The sequence below is a fragment of the Centruroides vittatus genome, unplaced genomic scaffold, assembly GCF_030686945.1.
Source record: "Centruroides vittatus isolate TY-2023 unplaced genomic scaffold, ASM3068694v2 contig_880, whole genome shotgun sequence".
In the NCBI taxonomy this organism is placed as follows: domain Eukaryota; kingdom Metazoa; phylum Arthropoda; class Arachnida; order Scorpiones; family Buthidae; genus Centruroides; species Centruroides vittatus.
In genome coordinates this window covers 87,708-114,654 of record NW_027122572.1, presented here as the reverse complement: position 1 = coordinate 114,654, position 26,947 = coordinate 87,708, and the positions used below count along the sequence as shown (strand labels likewise).

General features: G+C 28.8%; 1 protein-coding gene across 2 annotated transcripts in view; it reads left to right on the top strand.

The window, feature by feature from the left end:
* Window positions 1-26,947, top strand: part of Su(H) (recombining binding protein suppressor of hairless) — a 119,462-nt gene that overhangs the window by 23,659 nt on the left and 68,856 nt on the right. For both annotated transcript variants that reach the window (XM_067280051.1, XM_067280050.1), the window contains exon 2: window positions 19,556-19,580. The gene's annotated coding sequence lies outside the window, so the exon portion shown is untranslated. The remainder of the gene's footprint in view (window positions 1-19,555; window positions 19,581-26,947) is intronic.

Here is a 26,947-nt window from a genome sequence, read left to right as displayed (position 1 = left end):
TGGAGACCGAACATATTGGTACTCGAACCTCTTTCTGGAATGGATTATGTTCGAGTACCAAGGTACCACTGTACATTCCATTTGCAAAACTTGAAAAATGAATTCAATTGCTATTTTCCTGACTGCAAGGGCAAAGGTATTCGGAAACTGATCCGCAATCCTTTCATAGTCAATATTTCTGAGGTGCCGGATGAAACACAAGAAGAGTTAATTGAAATGCAACACGATAGTAACTGCAAGGATACTTTTGAGACAGGAATTAATCTTGAAGTTTTTGGAGCCAAAAAGCTATTGCTTCCTCTAAAATTTGAGAAATCGCTTTACGGTACCTAACTTTATTTTCAACCACATATTTATGCGAGCAAGGATTCTCAGTGCTTTTGATAATTAAAAATAAACATCGAAATCAGTTGGATGCCAGTGCCGACATGTGTTTGGCTTTGAGTAGCACTGAACAAAGAATCCAGCAGTTGGTAAACACTATGCAGTTACATTAATTATATTATTTTAGTGCAATTTTTGTAACATTTTCGCAAATAATATAATACTCTTGGTTCCGAATAATTTTATACGTATTTAATTTATAGAACAACCTTATAAGCACTTATATTACTGTTAAACAGCTCGTGGTCCATGGCAAGAGAAAAATTTTGATAAATGGTTCCTTATCACTAAAAGGTTAAGAACCACTGTTTTAGAGGATCAACTTCTTTCTTAATGAATAATGCAGCAGTTGTTTCAGATTTGCATGGATGAGTAGTCGAAAATCATAACTGTATTGTCAGTTTTATCATTTGTATGTATTATATTTGAAAAAATAACCTTAGTGTGTTGTATTTCTATCTCTTTTACATTTATTATTGCTATTATTCTTTGTTGTTGTTGTAATTTTATAAAAATATGTAGATTGATATTTTTCCTGTAGTTCAAATATCATTTGCACAAAAAAGATGCTAAACTAGTCAAGGAATCCATTTTTGTTAAAGTTGAAATGTTTTTTGACTATTTGTGCCAGTTTCAGATCTCTTACAGCAAGTTACTCCAAATCAAACATCAAAACATATCAGTGTTCCAAATCATTAGTGCAGTAAATAATTGATATTTATTTAATTAAAATGAATAAAATATGTAAGAATTTTAATAGTATTCCATTACAAATAGGAATATATGTAAGAAAGAAATAACAAATATTTCAGAAGACAAAATCTAGTTAAAAAATAATTGTATTACATTTTAAAAAAAACTTTTTTCTTGTAAGATTTATGGAGAATTAATAACACTTTAAAAAATTGTAAGTAAATGCACATTGATATGCAATAACTGCACACAAACTAGTACTTACAGATAATTTATGCATTACTATTTTTATCAGTATTATTTTAGGAAGATATTTAACATTTTAACAATCCAACAAAGAATTGGATACAATTTTTCAGTAATAAAAATTTTCCAGATCCTGATTAAAAAAAAATATATCTAACAATGACAGACATCATATTTATGTAATGTACTGTACATGAATTAGAAAGAAAAAGAAAACAGGTTGGAAATTAATAGAATATTTGCTTTTCTCCATTCATTTATAATAAATTTAATTTTTACAAAAATGAGTAGCTAAAGTAATTGAAAGAAAACATTAAATTTTATTACTGGTATGTTGTTAGAAATGTAAGTTTGAATAATATGACAAATGTGCTTTCAAAACTGTGGAAGCTGATTTAGTTAACTTTATAAAATGATATTTGTGTAGAAATTAAAATTTATTCTTAAATTTTATAAATTTTTTGTGATATAATTCCGTTTTTTGTATCCTTTAATTTAACCATAATGAGATCATTCTTGACAGTATAAATTGGCATAAATGATAGCATTGAACGATCAATATTTTTCTATATTTTCAGTTATTTAAAGAAAAATAACATAATAATAAAATTACTAAATAATGAGTTATATACAAGTTGAACCAAAAGTAGATGGACAGTAAGTGATAACATTTATTGAGATTACATATATGTATAAATTTTGAGATTACATATACAATTATATTTACTAATACAATAAAATACAATTTTATCAATGCTGGTGCTCAAACTGCTGTCCATCACAATTTACACAAGCTTTGAAGGCTACATTTCACCATTTCATGCTTTGACAAACATTTTTGCACAAGTATCTTTGTGTATTAATTTCTTGAAACACATCTCTGATATAATTTTTTGACTATAACCAAGTTAAATATATACTATAACACAAACCCTATTTTACCTACTGTCCACCTACTTTTGGTTCACCCTGTATAACAAGCAAGTATTTATTGTGACATTATCACAATGCCAGGCTGAAATTTTTAATCATATTTTTAATTTATTAAATTTAAAATATATGCTCTCCACCTCAAATTAGTAATGTTTTGCTCCTGTACATCATACTTTTCCTGTTAGAATAGAGTCATTTTCCTGTGCCCATCATCTATCTAACACCTTTCAGGGGTAAATTTTTTAATTGAAATAACTTGACTTTCGGGTTTGCATTGGAAGTTCTTATATAGTTAATTGGTGCCTCCTGCCCCTAAGGTTTCCATATCTGGTCTCATCTTCCATCAAACTCTGTTCTCAAGATTAAGGAAAGATGGACAGATGACAGTGGTTAATTTATAGGTACAATTTTTTTCAAATTGCTGCCCAATTATATTTTTGAATATTGTAATAAAATTTGATAAATATTTTTTTTATATTCTATGAATTAGAGTTTCTCTTTATCATTACTATAAGTTTAACAGATGTGTTCGATTTGTTTTATTGGACAACTATATAATATTTTTAACTTTGCTTTCAAAAATTTACATTTTCAAATTATTTAATTATTCTTTATATAATAATAATATTAATTTTTTAAATTAAACCCAAAAAGACAGAAACATTTATTTCCATAAAATGAATAGCTGTATTTCTTAATTTGTTATCTAGTTGTAAGTCTTGGCAATATAGAATATTATAAAATATAAAAGCAATGAATGATTGGATAAATAATGTTCCTTTAGTTTAGTGACAAACTAAGTAATTAAAATGCAATAATTTATCCAGTATATGGACATTCATTGATAAAAGTAAAATAATTAAAGTAAGTGTTATCAAGAATAGAAATTGTATACAGGCACAATGAAGTGACATTTTCCTCAACACTAGGCTAGTTGAACGTTGATTATTTAGTTAGTAACTAAATAAAAGATTCAACTAGCCTAGTGTTGAGGAAAATGTCACTTCATTGTGCCTGTATACAATAAGCAAATACAACACGGTTTCAACAACATCAAAGAATAGAAATATTATTTTCTGAAATTAAAAAGTGTGATCAAAATTTTAAAGCAACAAGTAGGGTAGATGTACCAGTTTTGGCCAGTGTAGTACCAGTTCTGGCCAGAAAACAAATTTAACTTAAAAATATAATCACAAATGAAACAAACTTTTATTGTTAACTGCGTGAACAGTTAACAATAAAAGTTTGTTTCATTGGACATATTTGAATATGTGGTGATTATATTTCTAAGTTAAATTTGTTTTCTGGCCAGAACTGGTACACTGGCCAAAACTGGTACATCTACCCTATTTTTACTGACAATTAATTTTTCCTTATACTAATGTAAGGAAAGAAAACTTATAATACTTGAAAGAAAAAATTAAAAAAACGAAATAATTCTAATTAATGTGTTAATAAATATTGGATATTTTTAAATATGTTATTGAAAATAATTAATTTTCTGATGACAGTTAAATGAATACAATATTTAAAAAAATAAGATAAGTGATTTTGTTTAATTTAGATGTTTAGAGAACAAAATATTGCTTTTAATGCTATTTTTCAGTTTAGTTGTTTAGTTATAACATTTAAATTTTTCTAAATTATTTTTGAAGGTCTACTATAGGCATATACACACATCTGCATAGTGTGTACATGCTCTTTTAATCAATGATTTAAATGCCAACATTTTGTATATAGCTAAATTATAAGAATTTCTTGAGATATATAACTTTTGTGTCATGGGCTTCCTGCAGATTGGCATGTTTATATGCTCATATTAAAGTCATATAATGTCAAGGAAATGTATATCTCACTAGAGCTTTCTTGTTCGAGTTCTATTTCGAAGTCAGTGTTTTCCAACCTGTGTGCTGCAGCACACTTGTGTATAGCCAGAGTGCCTCAGATGTGTTGCAGAAATATTTTGAATAAGTTCGTTTTTAAATTTTCATTTATCTTTTTACTGCTGGATGACCAAAGTGTAAAAAGGAAGTATTCTCTAAAATGCCAGTTGTTACAAAACTTGTGGCATCAGCATATCCCCTCTCACAAAAATTGCATTTGTGAACAAGATGCCTGCAACTCAGCCTGACAGACATGTCTAGAATGAAGCCATGAGTGGGATGGCCTGTAGTGCAGTTGTTCCAGTCTTCTTGCCAAGTTTGCAAAAGTTGGTTATAGATCCATTTATGGATAGTGGAAGGCGGTATCTTACTGTAAGAACAAGGAAGGGACGAGACCGCAGTTCTTTTGGCGAGAACGTCAGCTGCCTCGTTCCCCTCCACCCCAGAGTGGCCACGGACCCTGTTAAGGGTGATGTGATGGTGGTGGTTATTACTGATAAGCATTTTCTGAATGGTAACATTGTAGCCATTGTTGTTGGTGTTGGAAATTGAGTAAAGAGCTGTAATACTATCTGTGTAGATGGCTATTTTCTTTTTACGGAGGAACCAGTCTTCATTGATGTGGTGGAATGCCTTGGTGATGGTGAAGATCTCTGCCTGTTGGACAGAATGATATCTATGAGCTTGAAAGCAGACCAGTGAGTAATATTGCCTGCTTTGTTATACATGATAAAAGCTGCGCCCACTTGATCCTCTTGCTTGAAACTATCCGTGTAGATTTTATAATCATGATCATTCTCATCATGGTAAGTGAGGTCCTGGATGTTCATGGAAAGAGTCATATCTATATCTATATAGGAGTTTGTGAATTTTCTTTTATTCTCTTGATACTGTTGGTAATGAGTTCTTGGTAGATATTGTCAGGAAGGTTTGGAAAGGTTTTGTGCTGAATTTTATCTTTTCAGTTAGAGAGTTCAATCATGTTTTTGAGATTCCAAGACCACATAGCTGCTCTAATTTTAAGGTATAGAGGGCAGAGTCTGTTTATGACTAAAAGGGCTGAGGTGGGTGCAGTACAGTAGGCCCTGGCAATTCACAAAGCTGCAATTCTCTGGACTTTGTTAAATTTTTTGATATTTGCTTGCTTGTAGGTGGCCTTTCCCCAAATAGGGGCAGCATAAAGTATAATGGGCTCTATGGCACCCAAATAGATATATTTGATAGCATTGTATCTGATCCCCCAGTTATTGGCTGCTATACTAATCAGTTTGTTAGAGACAACTGTTGCCCTTTTGCAAATGTTGTCAATGTGCTTCGTCCAGGGTTACTCCAAGATATATTAACTCCTTAATCTAGGGATTCTTATATTGTTGATTTTAATGGTTGAGCTTTTTTGAAGGCTAGTTTTTTTGAAAATATGATGTACTTACACTTGTAATTTATAGGCAGTTTACTATCAGTGCTCCATTTGTAGATGGTGTCCATTATGATATTGCACAGGGGACCTGATTGTTGGAAACAAGGGCAACCATGTCATCGGCATACCATTGCACCAAGAAGCCTGGTATCTTGTTGCAGATGTTGAGAAGGTCATTGTGAACTAGAGTCCAAGGGGTCGGGCTGGCTATAGACCCCTGAGGGCAACCCTTGGCTGTTTGATGAGTGTAGGAGAGATTGTTTGTATAAAAGCCAATATGCCTATCTTCAAGAAAGCATGATGTTATATTCATGATGTTAAAAATGTTATTAGGGCAGTGATATTCATGGAGTCGATATAGTATTTCTGGCCACCATAAGTTATCAAATCCTCCTTGGAAATCAATGGAAATTAGAACAGAGTGTTTACCATCGTTCTTGGCCTTTTCAATATAATCAATGATTGAGGCCAGGGCTGTGGTAGTTGACCTACCAGGAACAAAGCCATGTTGGTGGATATTGATATAATTATTCTTCATAAGGTGGTTGGTGATACGGTTAGTGATAAGACTGTCCAGGATTTTACCCATGATTGGCAGAAGGGAAATGGGTCTGTAGTCTCTGGGGTTAGTGGGTGGTTGTTCACTGTTCTTTGGTATAAGTTTGACTGAGGCAGACTTCCAGTCAACAGGGAAGTACTCAATCTGAAGGCACCAATTATATAATACTACAAAGAGTGTTGGAAGTGCTTCGAAGGTTTCCTTTGTCATTTTGCCCATTATTGCATCTTTTCCAGAGCCTTCTTTATTTTTATCTTTTTAAAGGCTTTGGAAACTTCACTGTAAGTGAAAGGAGGATCGTTGCATGTGTTTGGGGCGAATCTAAAGAGGTCCCATTTTTCTTTATGCACACTATTGTCATCAGTTTGGTTGTCAGTGGGAGAGTGGTGGTCAAAGATGGTTTTTATTGTATCACTGAAGGAGGTGGTTAGAGTACCATCCGATTTGTGGATTGGCAAGGGAATGCCCGTTTTACACTGGTTTTTGAAGGCAACGTAGTAGGGGTCAGTCCAGGGTTTATCGAACAACCGCAGAACTCTCTCCAGGCTTTATGTTTCTTTTGGTTAATTAAGGTTTTGTAGTTATTAAACTTGTTGATATAGGCAGCATGAAGAGTGTTGCAAAGGTCACTGTCGTGTTGTTTTTGATATGCCTTTCTTAACTTTCTAACCTCTCTCCTTACAGTTGAGCTCACTGTCCTATCAGGGTACTGAAGTTCCGGCTTTTGTTTGGTGGGAGGTGTTGTGATAGCAGGTTTTTATGCAATTGTTTAGGTGGGTGATGCACTTATTAATGTCTTTTTTGTCCATCTCTGTTATAGGCTTTTCAATATTCCAGGAGCATTTAAGTTGTTCACAAAAGGCATTCCAGTTAGTTTTGGTGACATAATTGTCGGGTGTGGACAGATTTGCCTGTAAGGTTTAAAGTAGTTTTAATATATCTATGATCACTGGCACTAGGATAGTCTTGTGTGTGCTACAGTATACAATAAGGTTGTTTATGCTGCTGTTTGAAAGCACCATATCCACCCAGCTGTCACCTCTGCTGCTGTGATAGATTGACAAGAGGCTAGTGTTGTCAGATAAAAGTTGATTTGTGGAGGCAAATTCGAGAAAAGCGTGGCCTCTTGGGTCCTCTATGTCACTGTGCCATACTGGTGACTTAGCATTGACGTCCCCTCCTATTAGCCACAGGTGACCTTTGGTCCAGGAGTTGATTCTTTCCAGTTCCTCCAACAGAGGTCCCGAGAATGGAGAACAATATATTGACGTAAGAAAAGCTGGATTGGTAGTGTTACTATGTATGGCAATGGTAGTGGCATATTCAGAACTGAGATTGGGAAGGAATTGAGTGCCCACGTTTGGGTTGCAGATGAAGATACCAGTCTTTGGTTTAGCAGTGTATCCATGTGGTTAAATTTTTATTTTACCGCCACCCAATTTTAGGTACCTCTAAAACTACCCTCCTTTTGACGAACCCCTTGCTGCCGCCCCCCGAAAATTAATCCCCCTTCCTCTAGGTCCGATCAAAAATCCAAAACTTTAAAGTTAATTAACTTCCCCCTAATTAATGTAATTAAGTAATTTTCATACCAGTAGTTTTGGAATGATTAGCTGTTTTCAACTGTGTATTACAAAAAGTCCTGGCACAAAAAAATTCCGCGAAAAAATCCACTTAATTGAGGAGCACAAACAAGTACAACTGTAGCAGCACGAGCGCCACCTGCCTAATCTTGCAAGGCACATATACGATTTCGTATACTTTTTACAATAAAAATTTCAGTTTTTACTTTCCCGGCGCTGTCACACTGTTACAACAGAAGGAAAGTATGGCGATCGATCAAAAAATGATCCGAAAGATTTTTACATTTCGGACTAGGAACCTGGAAACGTCGAGAAATGCAAAAAATTCGGGTTTTCCCCCTGTATGGGGGAAAAAGCGTCATTGCAGGGAAGATTGTGTATTAGGGGAATTGATGCTATTAAATTTTGATTGTTAAAGGTCGAGGTGGTGGTGAGATAGAGGGGGTCGTGTGTCATATCTCGAGTAGGGTCGGACTTAATGACGATTTTACTCGTTATTAGCATTTCCAATGTTTTTAAAAAATAAAACTCATTTCAATCCTCAAAATTAAGCTTTTTGCCATTTTAATAATAATTAAAAAGTTTTAAATAAAATATTATAAAAGATGGCACCGCGCGCAGTTTTAAATGTCGCCGTGAAAGTTAAGCAACTCATTACTGGATCTTTTAATTATAGTTTCATGTTCAATTCAGTATATCAGCATATTTTTCTTAATCAGTTTTTTAAAATTAAATTTAATTAAAACAAACTTGCTTTATTTTTTAAAAATATTCTATTGTACCGCATGTGTAAGTTTTTTATACATATTTTGTAGTGGATACTTATACCATGTCTGTACAATGCTATTTGATGACACAGCATTTTGGAGAAATGTTTCTATTCGTCGATTGTTGAAGTTCAAAACTTTATGCTGGAAAATTCATGTAGAACACTTTTTTCTATTTAACTGAGAAAGTTATTTTATCCATCGCACATACTGATAAATATATAAACAATTATATATTAATTGATGTATAAATATATACCCAGGTACATTATTGCATTGAAACATTAGAAAATTACTTCATTAATTTTCAAAAAATTTAATATTTCCTGATGTTAGATTTATGAGTGATGCTAAATTCTTTTACTATTCTACTATGTAACAGTACATAAGAAGATAGAAATCTATTCGTAGATCTTGTTATTGTCATGACTACAACTTTGTTTGGATTCGAAAATAATTGACACACACGTCTCATAATAAACTATGTAATACGCTATCAGTTTTTATATTTTGTCTTTTTAACATAGTAATTTATCAATGGTCGAGTGTTTAAAACCACCCGTAGTTGTTTCTAGATTTGCTCCTGGTCGAGCGGAGTTTTTCAGGTTTTCTTTACGTATCTAACACCTACATAGGGATTAGATTCTCATAAAAAGTGCTCTTGGAACCACTCCCCTTATCACATCGTTTTCATACTGCGTTGCCTTATCTCATCAAAGAAATAAACATTTTTAACACAGTATGTATCTGTTTTTACATTACATAGGCCTACTATAGTTTCAGAATAACTTTAATTTTGTTTCCTTGAAGTCAAAATGAAGGATCTTTCTACATTTTATATTAATACTTGTATTGGAGTGACTTTTTATTTGAAGAATTATTGTACGGAGCATTATTTTTCCGTAGTATTATAAATTCAAAATTTATTTTGTGATACTTTTTATAGTGTGTAATTGGTAGTAAATTTTAAGTTATCATTTATATTATTTTGAATTGCAAATTAATTTGTATTATGAATTATAATTTGAAGTAATTAATCATCCAGTTTTAATTACAAACGACATAACAAAAAATTATATTTAAATAGCAGCATAGAAACTAGTTTTTGGATATGACAAACTTTCTCCCGGTTTTCGAAGGAAAATGTTTATAATAATTACTTGCCTATTTTGAGTTTTGATAATTAGTATGTATGATAGCTTGCTTATACTGTGTAGTTTTTTGCTATTGTAAGTAAAGGCAAATTACGAAAAATAATTGATATAATAATAATACTGGAGAGAGAACGCAACATTAATCAATCTATAACTAGGATGTAGGCTACTGTACATCGTGTGATTTGAAGGTATAATTTAGCGTTTAAATTTAGTTGGAAATTTTGGTTATTACTGTCTGTTTAATTCTCCGCTTTTTATACAGTATCATTAACTTATTTGAAACAAAAATATTTTTGGATTACTCTACTATACAATTACAATACTGTATATTCTATACAATATACTCAATATATTCAATACAATTATCTACTATACTATACAAAAAATATACAACTTGTTTCAAACAAATTAGTTTACATAGCACAGTTGGATTCTTCGATATTGCTTCAAATAAACAATGAACGAAATTCATTATGTTTATTGAATATTAATAGTTCATTGTTCTTTTATTTTTTTAAATCTTGTATAGTGTTTGTCTTTAGTGTGCTTGATTTAAAAATTACGGATATAAGAATAAAAATTGAGTTAAATGGGCAAAAATAATTCGAGATATATAAAGGTGTACTCTTATTCGGATACATTATAAATGATTTCATATATAGATGTTATAACAAGTGACAGAAATTTGAACGTAGTTTTATGTAACAAACGAAATACTCCTAAAATTCTCAAAATAATTTGTTTAAATATTTTAAATAATTGCTTCGTTGACAATGATGGATTCTATCTTTTACAACTTTTTTTTTTATTGGTATCATTATAGGCCTAATAGATTCAGATCTAAAATGTCTAATTTGACGGCCTTAAGACATTTATCATAGTTCTTGTGGGTGTAATGCTATTGATAGTAAACATATCAATGATTTTCATTCCTTTTGCATTGGTTCAAAAATTAATAAGCATTATCGTATAAAAGTTTTCTTCGTTTGTATTGTTGCTTACATATATTAATAACTTCATATATAATCAATCATATTTTCGAAATTAAAAAAAATACCATTAGTTATTTGTCGATTTTTACAAATTATTTTGACCATATAGAAAATTTGGTTAAAATCGTTGAAGGTTTAATCAAGGGCGTCGGCATGATTTTGTTTAAGGGACAAAACATATAAGTTTCAGATAAACGAATCATACGATTCACTAAAATCGTGTATTTATTTATTTTTAAAGGTTTGCTTTTTCTTGCACTGACTTCTCTACCGTTATGAGAGTGAAAAATAAATACGTGTAAAAAAAGAAACGAAAACTCCCAACTTTACTATAAAATGCGATGTTTCCAAATAGTAAAGTAGTTTTTATACATAGCTTAAAGGCGAACAGAGATGTCATTTCCGTCACTGATTGTAATTACTTTAATTGTAACGACTATTAAAATAAATTTACTTTACAAAACTATTATTGCTTAAATATTATTATTCGAAAGAATTAGAGGGGGAAAACGAAAAGAATAAAGCAAATTTTAGGTGGAATAAGTGTTTCCTTGGCCCCTCTGTGGGTACCCTTGCCCTGATGGGAGGTAGTGACTAAACAAGAACATCAAAAGAATTTTTAAATAATTTATTGATCTTATTAAAATCTAAACTGGTTATTTCAAATACAGTACATAAGAATAATCAACTTTTATAGTTCAGAAATAAAGAAACCTTTAGTAATCACATCAGGTTACAAACTCGTTAAGACAGCGTTTTACAATATGTGATCTGCGATGATGGGACAGGTGGTCCTCTGGCAGATTAATTATGTTTCCATATGTATTTAAAACATGTTTTTATTATGTTATAAATGTCACAATATGTCCCAAATGTTGGTAACGTTCACATAGGTTTAAAAAAATTAGGCCTATACTAATACTAGTAGTTCCTACAATTTTTCAGAAATTTTACAGGCCCTTGGGCCTAAAAAGGTTGAGAAACGCTGCGTTAAGGTGGTCAATAACGTATTGTTGACTATATGGTGATTATTCTTACTTAAATAATTTAGTCATTTTTTTGTAAATTACAATCCAAATTTATTTATTTAAATATGAAGTATAATTTAAGCATTAAAACTGTGGAAAAATGATACAAGACTGATAAATGTTACTGTATGGACAAGATAATTGAAATAAAGCATGAGCATTTTTTATTAGTGGAATTTGGCATGATATCTAGCATTACAAATTTGTGTTGTTGATGCGTTCTTTAAAATAGATGTCCGCAGGACATATACAGTATATTCGTTGAGAGAGTTTCTCAACTTTTTCGAAATCATTATCCAAATTCCGGAAATATAGTTCATGATTCTCATGTAAAATTCCCTGAACGCATAGTTAGAAAGTTTCGACGCAAAAAATACTTTTATTTCTAATTTTATTTTTAGCATATTATATTTTAATAGCGCTTATATAGCTTAATCGTAAGGCGATTGATTTAAAATTTGAAATAATTTGTTTTCGTTTTTAGATCCATTTGTGAATTGTTTCTCTTGTAGAATATAGTCTGGAACATAATATACAGATATGTCATCCGCAAATTTGGATAAACAATTATATGTAAACTTCTGGACCGTAATCAGTTGATATTTTCTACTGCTATGTTGACGATAAGTAGATTAACACATCTCCAATTGCCGTATATCATAGGGCTATAATTTGGTGATAATAATTATAAATAATTTATAATTATTATTACCAAATTGGAGATGTGTTATTGCAATGTATCGGGTAGTTAAGATGTTTATATTTAGATAAGGTAGATTATAACAAAGTTTCTTCATAATCTGTTTTTAGTACTATGAAATTGTTAATTATAAATCGGATTATACAGTCAGTAACATATAATTAATTTAAATTTATATCTATAACATTGGTGGCTTAACAGCTGCTCTTCTAGACTCCTGCGACTTTCGTTATTTATAAGATGTGTTTTTATAAACTTGGTACATATTACTTATAACATTTATAGAAAAATTTTACATGACTGTTATGTGTAGTGTACACACACTCATTGTAATTCAGTTGCCTGTTTTATTGTACAATGAACAGGCAACTGAAAGTTAAGGATACGTTCGTAAAGTCGAAGGAATTGGAGTTTTCCTAGCTGGTTGTAAAGTACCAGTAAAGTAACAGTGATATTTACTATGCAAGAGTGATAACTATAGTATTTTAAGTACATATATAAAATGCCGTTCCAGTAAGAGGATTCGTTTCTTTTCCTGTGGTGACAATGTTTAGCTTACAAGGAGAATCCACGCTTTGATATCTAGAATTTTGCTGAAATTTTAATACGTTTTAGTACACTAATGCACAATAGAATAATTTGTGCCAATCAGAATAGTGTAAGAGAAATAATAATTTTAACTTTTTCGTGTGCGTTATATATCGAGTTCTATAAACAAATCACAACGAGTAGGCATGGATCAGTGAGTAAAGGACCAGGTTGAAAAAACTTGATTGTCGAGGGTTTGTCCTGTTTTTTCCAACTTTTTTTTACAATTTTTTTCTGAAGTGTGTAATCCAGTAAATTGTTAGAGAGTATATTTGGTCCTAAAATACTATTTTGTAATTCTTAAAATCATTTACGTATTTTCAAATCAACAGCTGTGAGTAGCGATTCACAATTGTTGGTTTTAAAAAAGCGCGAATAATTTTAATAATTACAAAATAACGAATCAATATTTTTCCTATAGTTATTTAAAGTTATGCAAAATATTGTAATAATTACAAAAATAGTATTTTGGGCCAAATATATTTTCTAATAATTTACCGGATTTGCACTTTAGAAAAAGCCTGTGAATAAAAAAGTTGGAAAAAAACAGGACGAACCCGAGACGTAGAGCTTCTCGTGTTTTACTCACTGGTCCACGCCTACTCGTTACAATTCATTTATAGAACTCGATATATGACGCACACGAAAAAGTTTAAACAATGATTTCTCATAAACTACCGCTGATTGGCACGTGTATTAGTGGAAGGGGTGTGCTAGAATGTATTAAAATTTTACCAAAATCCAGGATGTCAAAACTTGGGTGTCTCCTTGGGTGTCTTACGAATTCTTTCTTAAATAAGAAGTAGAAAGTAGTTTTTCCAGTCTGTTTATATCTAATTTTTGTTCGTCGTAAAGTTATAATCACGTTTATGTATGGACTAAGATTAATAAACGCTGTTCTAATGCGCAAAAATGATATACAGTATATATATTATTTTTGTAGTCTGGTCTGTTCTCAATATTTTATAAACTATACAATTTGAAAATTTTAAACAAAATGCATTAATTATTTTAAACTGAAATTGCATAGATGATATGATTTTGTATTTTGTTTAAATACAAAATCATATCAAAGAATTGCATTTTTGTAGCATGCTTAAAACATTTAAACAGATTAAAATATTTATACTATAAAAATATCGGATACATTCTTGGATGCATAAATAGCTATCAAAACACTTTTTCAACTTATTTTATACAGATAAAATTAAGTGAAATTTGTAACAAAAATCTATCCGTATGAGAAATTTTTAAAATAATCAGCTAAAATACGATAGAATAATAGAGATTATCGGTAAATACCTTATCACAGCAATTTTTACTTAGTAGTTAGTTAATTTTGTAATTTTTTTAAAACCAATGCTACCATTTAACGCAGTCATATAACACTTAATTTTAATTTTAATTTATTGAGAAATAGGACATTACTTCAAAGTCGTGTAAAGACTGCATAAATCTCACCACATTATATTAGAAACTAAATTTGTCGTCTTTAACGATTTTAATTATATGGCTCACTTATCAAATTTAATATTTCGGTACTAAAAAAAATGCTGTATGGCTTGTGACGGTTATTTTCATTACTTCTGAAGTGGGCTAGAAATTTTAATATCACAAAAATTGAAAAAAAATATATATATATATACTAATACCTTGAGTGGGTTGAAAACGTTCGTTCAACGTATTAAACGAAGTCTCTCAGTATTAAGGTGTGTTTTATATACAGTATATACTAATACCGATGAGAATAAAGGTTTCAGATTCCATAATAGTTATTAACGGAATTGGAACGAAAGTATAAAATTGTTAAACTCTCATGTTTGAAAAACGAAACATGGAATAAATCAATTAAAATTACTAGATCATAATTTATATTTAGTCATTTGATTTGTCAGAATTTTCCCGTTTTCCTTACAAATATCTCGTAACAAGACAAATTTTATTGCTTGTATTCTTGTAAAGGCTTTATTCTCGTAATTTTTATCCGAAATAACAAAAGATGATTTAAAATTCTAGATAAGTTAAGATCCTTGGCAAATCCAGTGTCTCGATTATTTGCCAAGGATTCGATATACGTTTAATCATCATATAGTTCGAGCTTTTTTTTATTATTATTTTAAGATATAAATATTAAAATTATATAATTATACTCGCATTTGTGTTTATGAAAGTTATAACGTGCTAAAATATAAGCAAATGTCTTCATTATAACTGTTTAAAAACTATTGTTTTTACTGTAAATTCTGATGGCATGACTAATTTTTCTATCAATACCTTCCATATAGACTAAAATAGAAAAACTACCAATGATATTATTGACTCAAATTTAATGTGTAAATACAAAATCATAGTCAGTTATAGAATAAATATAATTAAAAAACCATAATCAATACTATTATTTACGATAGGCTTTTCTTTTATAAAATCATAAACCAACTGACTTCAATGGATGAGAATGTTAGTCTTTGTCACGCAATCTTCTAAACCATAGACATGAACTAATGTCAGCTAATTAACACAAAAATTCACAACATAACTTGACATGATAATCTTAAAACTTTCTATATTATAACGTTAAAAACGTTTCATATGTTAAACGTACCTGTACATAACATTGGAAAAATATGGTATTTAAAAAATACTGAAAAATATTGTTTTATATAATATTTTGGAATTTTTGACTATTTAATAAGATTATGCTGCTGTATTTCGTGTTTAAAATAAAATGTTTGCATATCTCTACATTCTCCCGCCTTTATAAATATTTCTTACACGTTTTCCTACAAAGAATCTAAATATATTTTACTAAACATACATCGTTATTTTATGTATTAAATATGTAACTAAATAATTTTAAAATAATATATCGATCTTACATGTTAGAAAGCTTTTTTTAGTAAAAATGTTATTGATTTTCTTTCTTTTAGGAGTATCAGAAATAATATCATCAGAAATAATTAATTGTTACAAAATATGTTATTTAAAAAAATTAATATTTAGCGTGTCAGAAATATCAGCATTAGCGACTATAGATTATCGAGATGCTGAATTAAAAAGCATCTTTGCGCTTTACTGGCAGATGTAACATTAGATCGATTATTCTTTTTCTGTTTAAAATATGACATGTTTTTATAGAACTCTGTCAATTCATATCTTATACTTTATATTGTTAAGTTTATGAAGTTTTTTTTATCCCAAAATGATAAGCAATAAATTCACATTTTAAAATAAAACGTTTAAAATTCATCTTTGAAAAATAATTCGAATTCTTTAGATAAGTTTTCTGATATTTTTCTCTTAATATATATTATTCATAGATAAATAATGCGATTTATTAAAAAATCGCTAAAATTTTGACAAAATCTATAACTTCAAAACTATACAAAGCGATAAAAATTAATATCTGTATGATGTTTGTTTTGTTTTTTTTTAAACTTACAACAATTGAATATCACCTGAGAAACATACTTCGTTAGTTTTCGCGAAGGAATAAAATGTAATTAAAGCATCCAATTGTATTAATTACATTTTATTTTGTACTGGCAATTTCGTTGCTGCGGGACATGTTTTGTCCCGTTTTGTGGCTTTTATTTAATTAATATGCCCTAATTGTCGTTTATCTAAAAATTGTTACTATAATTTTGAAAATACTACAGTTTTCATTTCTCAACAAGTGTGTGCGAGAAACGAACAAAATTAAATTTTCTATTCAGTTATTTAAATTATCATAAGTCATAATTTATATTTACGTAAACAAAAGTAAATTATGAGTATAAATTATTGAATAATAAAAATATCAATTACTAAGTATCAAAATGTATTAAGTAAAATCAGTTTTGCGGAGAGATGTGTAAATATTATATCATGCGATCTTATTTTATGCAGTTTTGAAATAACGTGATCTCTCGCTCTCTTATAAGATTTATTAATTTTTTCTATCGTAAAACTTGCAATGCATTTTTCTTCAAACAGAATCAAAAATGATTATTAATTTGATTGTTAATTCGAATAAAAAAAGACTGTACTGTTCCTATAAATTTTCTTTACAAGTTTTCTTCCTTTTATCCATATGTTAACAATTTCTTAAATTTAATAAAAAATTAATTAAACTTATTTGTTCAAAATAAGCCGAAATATGTTAACTTAGTGATTATTTTGTGAATAGTTTAGTGACTATTTCTGTAACAAGTTATGAATATATGGAGTGTGTTTCACTCTCATATATCCACGTTTTTAAAATACTTATTTGGAATAATTAGTCTTAATTTGCATAAATCTGGTAGCTATCCATAAATGCAACTCCGTTATAATATCACACTGATGCTACAGTTTGCATTCATTATTTTTAATCTGTAAGAAGTATAAGGTAGATCTAATTATTTTAAAATAATATCCATATCTTCTGATTTAAAAGATGAACTTTAAGCCATAATTTTTAGAAGCACAAAAAAGTTATATCTTGTTATAATTAAATATTTTTTATTCCAGTTTTTTCTCGAATTTCGTATGTTTACATATATCACACATATATATCAATATCTGTGATAATATCGATAACATAGTATAATACATGTATATTGGACTTTTAAAATTATTCTTAAGAAATAGTTTTGGATCTAAATAGTCTAAGTTATTTATTTTAGAACTGAGATGATGTTTTTTTTAATCCCAAAAAAATACAAAATTTTCTCAAATAACATTAAAATTCTACTGTTAATTATAAATAAGATTTTATTAGAAAATGATAAGAAAGTAGGCCTGGACTCTAGAAGTCATTTAATTTAGTAGACCAAGTACTTACTTTCTGGGATTATTTTCATCTTTAGAAATTTCTACCCCTGTATGCTTTGAATGACTAATTGTTTTCATCTCAAATATTTGCAGAAACAGTAATTTGACATTACAATAGAATATTCAAAATATGTTTAGACGATTTTGAAAATAATAAAGTTGTAATTAGGAAATTTTGTTATGAAATGCTGCATTTTAGATCATAAATCATTAGAAGAGTTAACTTGACAAAGTGTAACAATAATAAGATTAGAAGAGTAAGTTTGATGGAAAATATATATACTGGTATATATCTGTCTTGTTATGTCACTCATTCAAAGTCAACTATTAATAAATTAAGAAATTAAAATCTTATTTAAAATTTTAAAATTAAAAATAACTTTCAGACTTGTATTGAAATTTATAATAATAAAAATCATTGAGCCAGTTTTGAATTAGTTTTATTATTTGTATATAATTAATATAATATGTTTTATAATTTATGATTTAATGTTGTTCGATTGAAGAAAAAATTACATCTAAATGTGTATAAATTATTTTAATAAATTTGTTACATAATAATATAATGATTAATATATTTTTATTATAATAAAAATTGATTTTGAGTTAAACAGATTGTACACTATTATTCATGCTAATAGTGAAGCTGTTATGATTTGTTTAATATTTAAATATATAAAATGTAAGTAATTTGTTCATATTTGTATTTATCATTTTAAATCATCAGTTATATGATTTAAAAAGTTGCATTTCTGTTTACAATAATAAAATAACTTTAGTCTTTGTCCATTTATTTTTAGCTATAGCTATTCAGGATTAAACATCTGTTCACATTAATCAGAAAAAACAATCATGATTTGTGAATAACTTAATCTTCCTAATGCATAGAAAAATATATAAATTTAGAATGCAGATGTTGCTCATTTTAATACAGTTTTTTCTAAAATTGAAATTATAGTTTAGCTTTCAGTATTCTGTAACTCGAACAAAGACTTTTTGTTGTACGATTTTTTTTATTAGTGGAAATTTTTGATAAATTCTCTAAATTTATTGTGCCTAAAATATAGGCCTATTTAATGTAATATACAAAGCAAATTTATGATCTAAAAGATTTTAAAAATGCAAAATAAATTTGATCCTCTATAACTTATATTAAAATATTAGAAAAACAAGTTAAGAAAAACAATTTTCTGTTTATTGATTTATACGTTTTTACATAAAAATTAATTACAAAAATTTAAGAATTTGTTGTTTTTAATTTAAAAGTTTGATGAATAAAATTAAATAAGTTATTCACGTAAAGAATTTAAAATTGTTTTTCAGTTCCTTTGAGAATTTCATATATATATTTTTACAAGACAATAAATTCATAATGCATAACATATTCATAAAAGAGTAGAAATGGTATATGAAATAGATTGAAGCTATTCAGTTAAATATACCAAAGAGAATTACAATAAAATATTTAAAGTATATTTTTTTCTGTTGTGGGACTTATTTCTTAAATTTTTAAATTTTAATTTATGACGATTTACTCATTAATTATATATACATATATGCTTATGCAATATGTACACATGTAAAAATAAAATATTAAATCAGAAAAAATCTGATATGTAAAAACAAAAAATAGTTGTAATTAGTTTATAGTGTAAAGATAAAATTAAAGATGAAGTTTGGAAAAAGAAGTATAATAAAATTTCTAATTCTAATAAATAATTGTATTTAAAAGTTTGACTTAGAATTACGTTATAAAATTAATAAATTCAAAAATATATACAATTGGCTATGTAATAATAATAAATTATTGACCGTTGCTTATTTTTAATTACAGTTTGAAGACGATATTATTATATTAGGTAAGTTAATTCTTCACATTTAAAACTATACATTTTTATATCTATTTTTTGTTAAAAATTTACTTAATAAAATGCTTAAAAGTATTGAAATTATTTATTCATCAAATGCTTTAAAAGTATTATATATGCTTTCTCATAATGCTAATCGAAATTTTTTATCTGGAAAGTAATTAGTGATAAATGAATGCTCAGATTCAGAAGGAAATACTTAGACTTTTGCGATTATTTTATATAACTATTATTATGAATTTATAAAATAATAATTCAGACATTCATATTAAATGTGCGAATTCATATAGTTATTCAGGAAAAGCATTTTCAATAAAGAATAAGATACATTAACATTTTTCACACAAAATGTATGACTGATTATGATTTACTTTTATGTTTAAACAAATGATATTTCAAATAAAGTTATCATTGTATCTTCTGTAATATGTTATGTTATATATATTATATATAATACAACAGTAAATTACAAATAAGTAGTCTAGCAAGGATTTTTAAATTTTCTTCGAGAGAATTTTAACACTTCAGATGTATAACAGTACTAATTTATAACTAGATCTAATCCCAAAGCGCCGAAAATAATATCACTGCGTATAAAACGTATAGTAATAATAAATGTAATTATTTTATAACTGCAAACTTCGCTAAGAATTAATGATCCAGTTTCCGATTGCGTTGCGAAACTTCAAAATCCGTTTTTTCTTCCCACGGTGTCAAGCAGCGAAGAAATGAACCCGGTATCTACCACTCCCCACGTTACAACTCTGTCAAGGTCTTAAAACAAAGGTCCCATGTGAACCAGTTTAAAAGACTTATCGCAATTCATTTCGTACGTTGTGTGTATCGATATTATTGCCTTCGTTCCATATATTTTCCCAGATCAGATTTTGGTTAAGAAAAATTAAAATTGATATTAAAATGGTCAATGACATTCAAAATTATTAAATTAGGAAAACAAAAAAGGTGTTTTATGGTACTGTGAGATCGAAAATTCGAATTATTAGTGGATATGCTTTAGTTGTTTTTCATTATCAAGAGGTATCTAAGTACAGTATGGTCGGTACGCCGCACAAAGAAAGAACGCTCTGTGACGGTAATGAAATTATTGTTGGAATATCACCGGACTATATCGAAACATTAAACTCAGAATTATGACGCGAGAATAATTATGGCAGTGTACCGTGCAATTTTCACATGCAGCGATATTTCCTAGCTCCTACGTAGAAATCACGCTATCTTGTCGATAAAACTACGAAAAGCAAGAGATAGTACGAAAAAGAGGACCGGTTTCGGTATTAATTCCGTCACGACAAAGGTGTGATTGATGAGTAATGGCAGGTGGGTTGTTTTTTCTTCTTCATCTCGCACTTCCCTGTCATTTGGTCGGTTCTGTGTGATACTCCCGGGCTTACACTGATTAGACCGCAAGTCATCGGAGTAGAAGTTTTTGTGAAGGGCCGACAAAATTAAGAGAGGGCGGAAAAAATTCGCGCGTTGACGCATCGGTGCATGACTACCTTACGTCGTCTTCGGCCTCATCTCACGCCTTTGACGCCCCCCTCTTCGTTTCTCACGCCTTGAGCGCGCTGACAAATCGCATGAAATAACTAACGTCATTTGCCCGCCGGGACAACTGCGATTGAGATGGCGTATTACGGAGCGCAAAACGGAGTGAGTAATTTTAATATCTCTAGATATGTTATGAAATTCATATACTTGGCTCCAGCAGCACTTCACAACATGTTCTTTCAGTTTTACCAGTGTTAAAAAGCTTATCCCGGCCTTGCAGTGTAACTATTGACTTACATTTATAAATTGTTAAATTATGAACGAAAATAGAGCATCTTTAGCAAATTTATCACGTCGCAAATTATGCAGAAGTCATGAAAAGTAAATACGTCTCCTGTTTATTAATGAAATACAGAGAAAATTGTTGAAATAATAATCTAGGATGACGTTCCATAAATTTTTAAAGTTATTTTACGATGCAAGTTTTATTTTAAAAAAGTTGTAAACTTATAATTTATACAGAACAATTCAGTAATCATAAAAGAGCTATTATTCAAATTTAATGATTTAGATTGATGTCACTCATTTCAATTAGATTGATGACTACCGAAAACATTCTGCATGATCTTCACGAGTAATTTTAAAATATCAAGTTTAATAATTGGAACTCTGTGTGTGTGTTTTTTTGAATGAAATCAATTTAGACTTCAACTAGATTACATTATAGTGTATATTAGATAAAAGTTCATGACTTATTGCTAGTTTAAAATGGATACATGTTAACTAGACTTGTTTAGCACCTCACTCATATATCTTAAAGTTTTATATACTAAAAGTACAGTAAAGTTTAGAACAATTCGTGTTTTTGTTAACTGTTACGAAAACTTTAAAACTATGTCAGAAATTGCATGATATGATATTTCTCCAATTAGATCTAGTTAATTTTCGAGACGTCTTATGAAATTATTCATGACAACGGCGATCGCTTAAAATACCAATATTAAAATTCAAAAATTCAAGCAAGAAATAAGTATATTGCTCATTAATATTTGATGCCATGTATCATCATATAATTTTAAAAACCAATTTTAACAAATAAAAAAACAAAAGTATTAACTTCACAGTACAGTGATTGGTAAAGTTGCGAAGGAGGTGCCGAACTATTCGATTAAACCTCATACCGTGGACGATTTTTATATACGCTTATGAGATTCGAACAGATAGCGAAGTATATATTCGAGAAAAAAGTAGCATCGGGAGCTATAAAAGATGAAAATATATATATATATATATATATTTTTTTTTTTTTTCAAAAAGACCGAATCGACGTTTTGCGTGCGTCCGATTCACGTTAGTAAGGTGTTTTGGCATTCGCCCATCACGAATTATTTTTCCCTCAAATATACAAAACCTTACGACCTTGGTTATCGCTTTCCGTTTAACAGTTCTTTGCCGAACTATCTGACGTTTTCTCACGCTTCTTCGTGTCTCCGAACGGGATGGGTGCACATTTCGGATTAGTTTAAAATTCTTAAGATCCCTTTTTTATTCAAATTTAAGTTAAACGGTGAAAATATCGCATGCATAGCACAGAAGTTCGTCTGCAACACGGATATAATCACAAATAATCCATTTTGATGATACACTGATACAAATGTTGTGTTGAATGTGATTTTGTTAGTAAATGCGACTAAATTATATCACTAATTATGAGCAATCAGCTAGTTAATAATATCTTTATTAAAGTGAGCATATATTTATATAACTTTTTTAGAATACCATGCAGTTTTAATCTTTTGGCTATTTTCGATATCTTCAAACTTATTTTGTACGGATAGTACTTAAGAGATTAAACATATAACTTTTAAGTTAATTAATATTGATAATTTATAGTTAGTTTTATTAAAATATTAATACGATGTTATTTTTATGTTAATTGGAAAAAGCGCAAAAACTTTATTTAATTTCGTTTATTTCAGCTTGCTAATCTTCACAATTTTAAGTCATTAAAATATTTTATATTGTATTATCCTGTTTGTTTTAATATAATATATTTTAATTTATCTAAAATATTCGATACGCCGTAATTCATTTTCCAGTTATTTTCTTCCGAGCTTATAAAAATTCAACTGCATTGAAAGAATGGAAACTATTCAAAAATAATCGGTAAAAATCAGTAACAACAATTATCAAATTAAAATCATTTTCAAATCCGATATTTATACAATCATTTTATTTATACTTAATTAGATAATTGCACTTTTTGAGAGCATATAGTTAATATTAATTAATTAAAAGCTGTATGAAGTCTTATCCGAACTAAGTAAGTTTTCGGATATTGAAAACAAGCATAAGAATTTAAGTGCGTGTTGTTTTAACAAAGTTGTTATAAATACATGCACATCTTTTTCAGAATCATTTAAAGAATTATTAACTTTTCTTGATAATGAAGTTTTCATATTTGGAAAAGTTATTGGAAGTTTATTATAACGATTGAAATCGAAACTATTATTAATTCTTGAAATCTCCATTCCTACGCTAGTATTAAACAACTTTTATTAGAAAAATTATTGTTAAAGCTATTAACAAATGAATACAACATATATAGATCATGTATTATAATTTTAATTAAAGAAAATTGAAATTTTTATTACATATGATCTACATCTTTAAACCAAGTTTAGTTACGTGTTTAGTTGAATGCTTTGTCATACAAACTATCTGTTTAATCAAATTATCATACATCTCATAAGAAAATTTAAATATATCAAATAGAATTTTCATAGAAAAAGTATTAATAACGTTTTTATGACATTTAACTAGGATGAATTCTTTTGTTCTAAGATTACATTCAATTTTTAACAAACGAACAATGTATACGTGATTTTCCATATGTACAGTGAATATTGATATCTTTGTTTAATACGTACTTTTTCCTCCTCGAATTCATGTTGGCATTTGATTCTGTATGTTACTGTTTTCTTAACGTGTCTAAGTTCAATTTGTCTGAATGCGGGAAGTTACTTTGAGACCTTTCACCTATGATTTGTGACCCATTTCCGAGCTGGAGAATTTTCTCATTCCCGTCATGTAAGATGTAGTGTTTTATTTTCCCCACTGAGTTTCTTTCTCGGAGATAAGTGTTGCTTGAGTTAGAGAAGTGCTGTTAATGGAAGAAAATGATATTTACTGAAATATTTTATGTTATTGATTATGCTATTGCAATTCAAATTTGTGAAATATGCTCTTTTAGAGGAAAAGCAGTGTTATAAACTGTCGAATTCGCTATTGAGAGATGTTTGGATACAGAGCAGCAACACAAAACTTTGAATAGATTCTCTCAAGAATTTGATTAGGAATTATTTTAACTGTTTCTGTTTTATTCTTTATTCACTTGTATTAACAATTTTTTTTTATTTGAAATTAACTCAAAGCATAAAAATCTGTTTAAATTCCAGGCCATTCCAATTTTGTAACTGATCAGAAATTATGATAACATTATTAAAGAATAGGTCCTTAAGACAGAATAACCAGAATTGTAATTTTTGAAATATTTTTGTGACCTGAATTATAACCGATTGAAGGTATCAAGTTAACCTTTTATGCTATCAATATATTAACTTCCTGCTTTTTATATCTATCACATGCTTGTATTGGATTAATACTAGCGATTTAAGTTTGTTAGTTCTTACTAGGTGTTACGAATTTATTTTCATAGCAAACCGTGTTTAATAATTTCAGAATTTATCTTTAATTTTAATAAAAAGCAATTTAAAAATGTCAAGTCTGAAAGAAACTATTATTGATATTCAAACTTAAATTGAAACTTTAATAAGTCGAAATTTTATTCATTTATGTATATATTTTCAATTTGAAAAGATTACGAAGAAAAATTTACTCGAAAGTTTTAAATAATTTTAATTGAAAATAAAATTTTACAAACATCGCTATCGTTAGTTTAATGACCATTTTTTAAAAGACTTTTTTATTAAATTAAATTTTGCTGTTCTATAAATTTTCAAGTTCAAAGCAAATCCGCTTGTATGGGACCATTTCAACAAAACAGAAAAAAAAGCATTAAAAAAAAGTAGTAGTTATTGTAGCGAAGTCGCATTTCGTGAGAAATTCCCTTTGGTTTATCCAGACTTTTTTTGTATTTGTTAAACCATACTGATTTTTTTAATCAGTCGGGAAACCTTAAAAATTTATTTTCTCACACTTGAAAGAAAATATCGACATAAGCACACAATCTAATAAACTAATTAATTCGTATATTATAGTGGACATGTTTGGACTGATTTAAATATTCTCGACTGCAGATTTTTACTTCGTGATAAACAAATAACTTTTATTATTAAAGAAACTTCTCCGGATGTATATTAAATTTACTCAATTCACTATTTCCCACGGGAAAGTAATAAATGACACGAAATTCTATTATATCTTACCTGAAAGATCTTTTGTTGTTTTAGTATAGTCAAGGCTTTTTTTATATCAAACCTTTAGACATGTATACGATTTGTAAAAATTTGAGCACGGATTAATTAATTATACTTTATTCGATTATTATTATTTTTATGTAGTCGGAAATTTTTTAAATTAGAAATCGTGTGAGTTAACAGATGAAAACAGAAAATAACTTCCAAAACAGCATGATATATGAATACGCATTGTCTTTTTATTTATTTTTTATGTTTTACAATCGAGGTACTTGAATTTTGTTAATTCGAGTTTAAATTGAATTTTATTATTTAGTGTGGACGTATTATCAAAGTAAAGATCAACAAATTATTTAATAAATAGTAAATATTAGACAAATTAAAAATTAGTCGAATTAAGTTTTTTTAGGTAACGTAGGAGCTAGCCAACCGTCTCTATAATAAGCAGCTAAGGGTCTCCACGCTATAATTGACAAGATAGTCTTGGCCACCCAGGTGCGCGCCACCCATGTAGAAAGCATTTCAGTAGTCATTTTGTATTGTTTAATTGCCATTATCTGAATCTTAAAACATTTAAAGATTGAAATAGTCACCCGGAAAAAATAAAAATTGATAAAATTCAAAAAATAAGGTTAAAACAATTCAGTTTCGAAAAGCGAATCATTCGTATTTCTTTCGTTCTCCGTTTCCATCAAGAAGAATAATCTTAATGATAAATTCCAAGACGGGACGCGAAATTACTTTCTATCTTAGCCACATGAGAATAGTCGTGCTACGAATTTCATCTCAAAGAGAGTCATTAACGGGGAAAAGAAAACCGCTTCAATCTGTATACAAACACTTTTTCAACAACAGACCATTAGAGATGCAACATACGTATTTTGATGGATTTTTGTAAGTTCTTTTCATTTTGTATGATGGAAAAATTGTAGAATGCTTGTTGTTTAGAACGCTTAATAGTTTTCATAAATAGTTTCTTTATAATTCTGTAATTTATCGAGTTTATGAGATTTTCAGTTTCCATTTAAAATTAATGAGAGTTGCACTACTAGCATTTGTTCCGTATCCTCGCCATGCAGGTAAGTTCTGATGAAGCCTATAGAGTTCATAGATCTAAATTCAATCTTCAAATGAATTTACAATAGTTTTTCAATTGGTCATCACATGTAAAGTAATTTATATAATAAACTCATTTGTCTATAGGCAGATTATAAATTGTTGAAACGAAATACTTGTGCTGTCTAAATCATAGGTTTCCGTATAATTGGTTTTTTCTCTGAACATTTAAAATAAAAGTAAACTTTGTTTAAAATTAGCCTTGTCGCCTACATATTCGAATATCATGCTATCTTGCATTAAACAGCTATGGTGGTAGTTTAACTGGATCACGTGATAAAGTTAGATTTATCA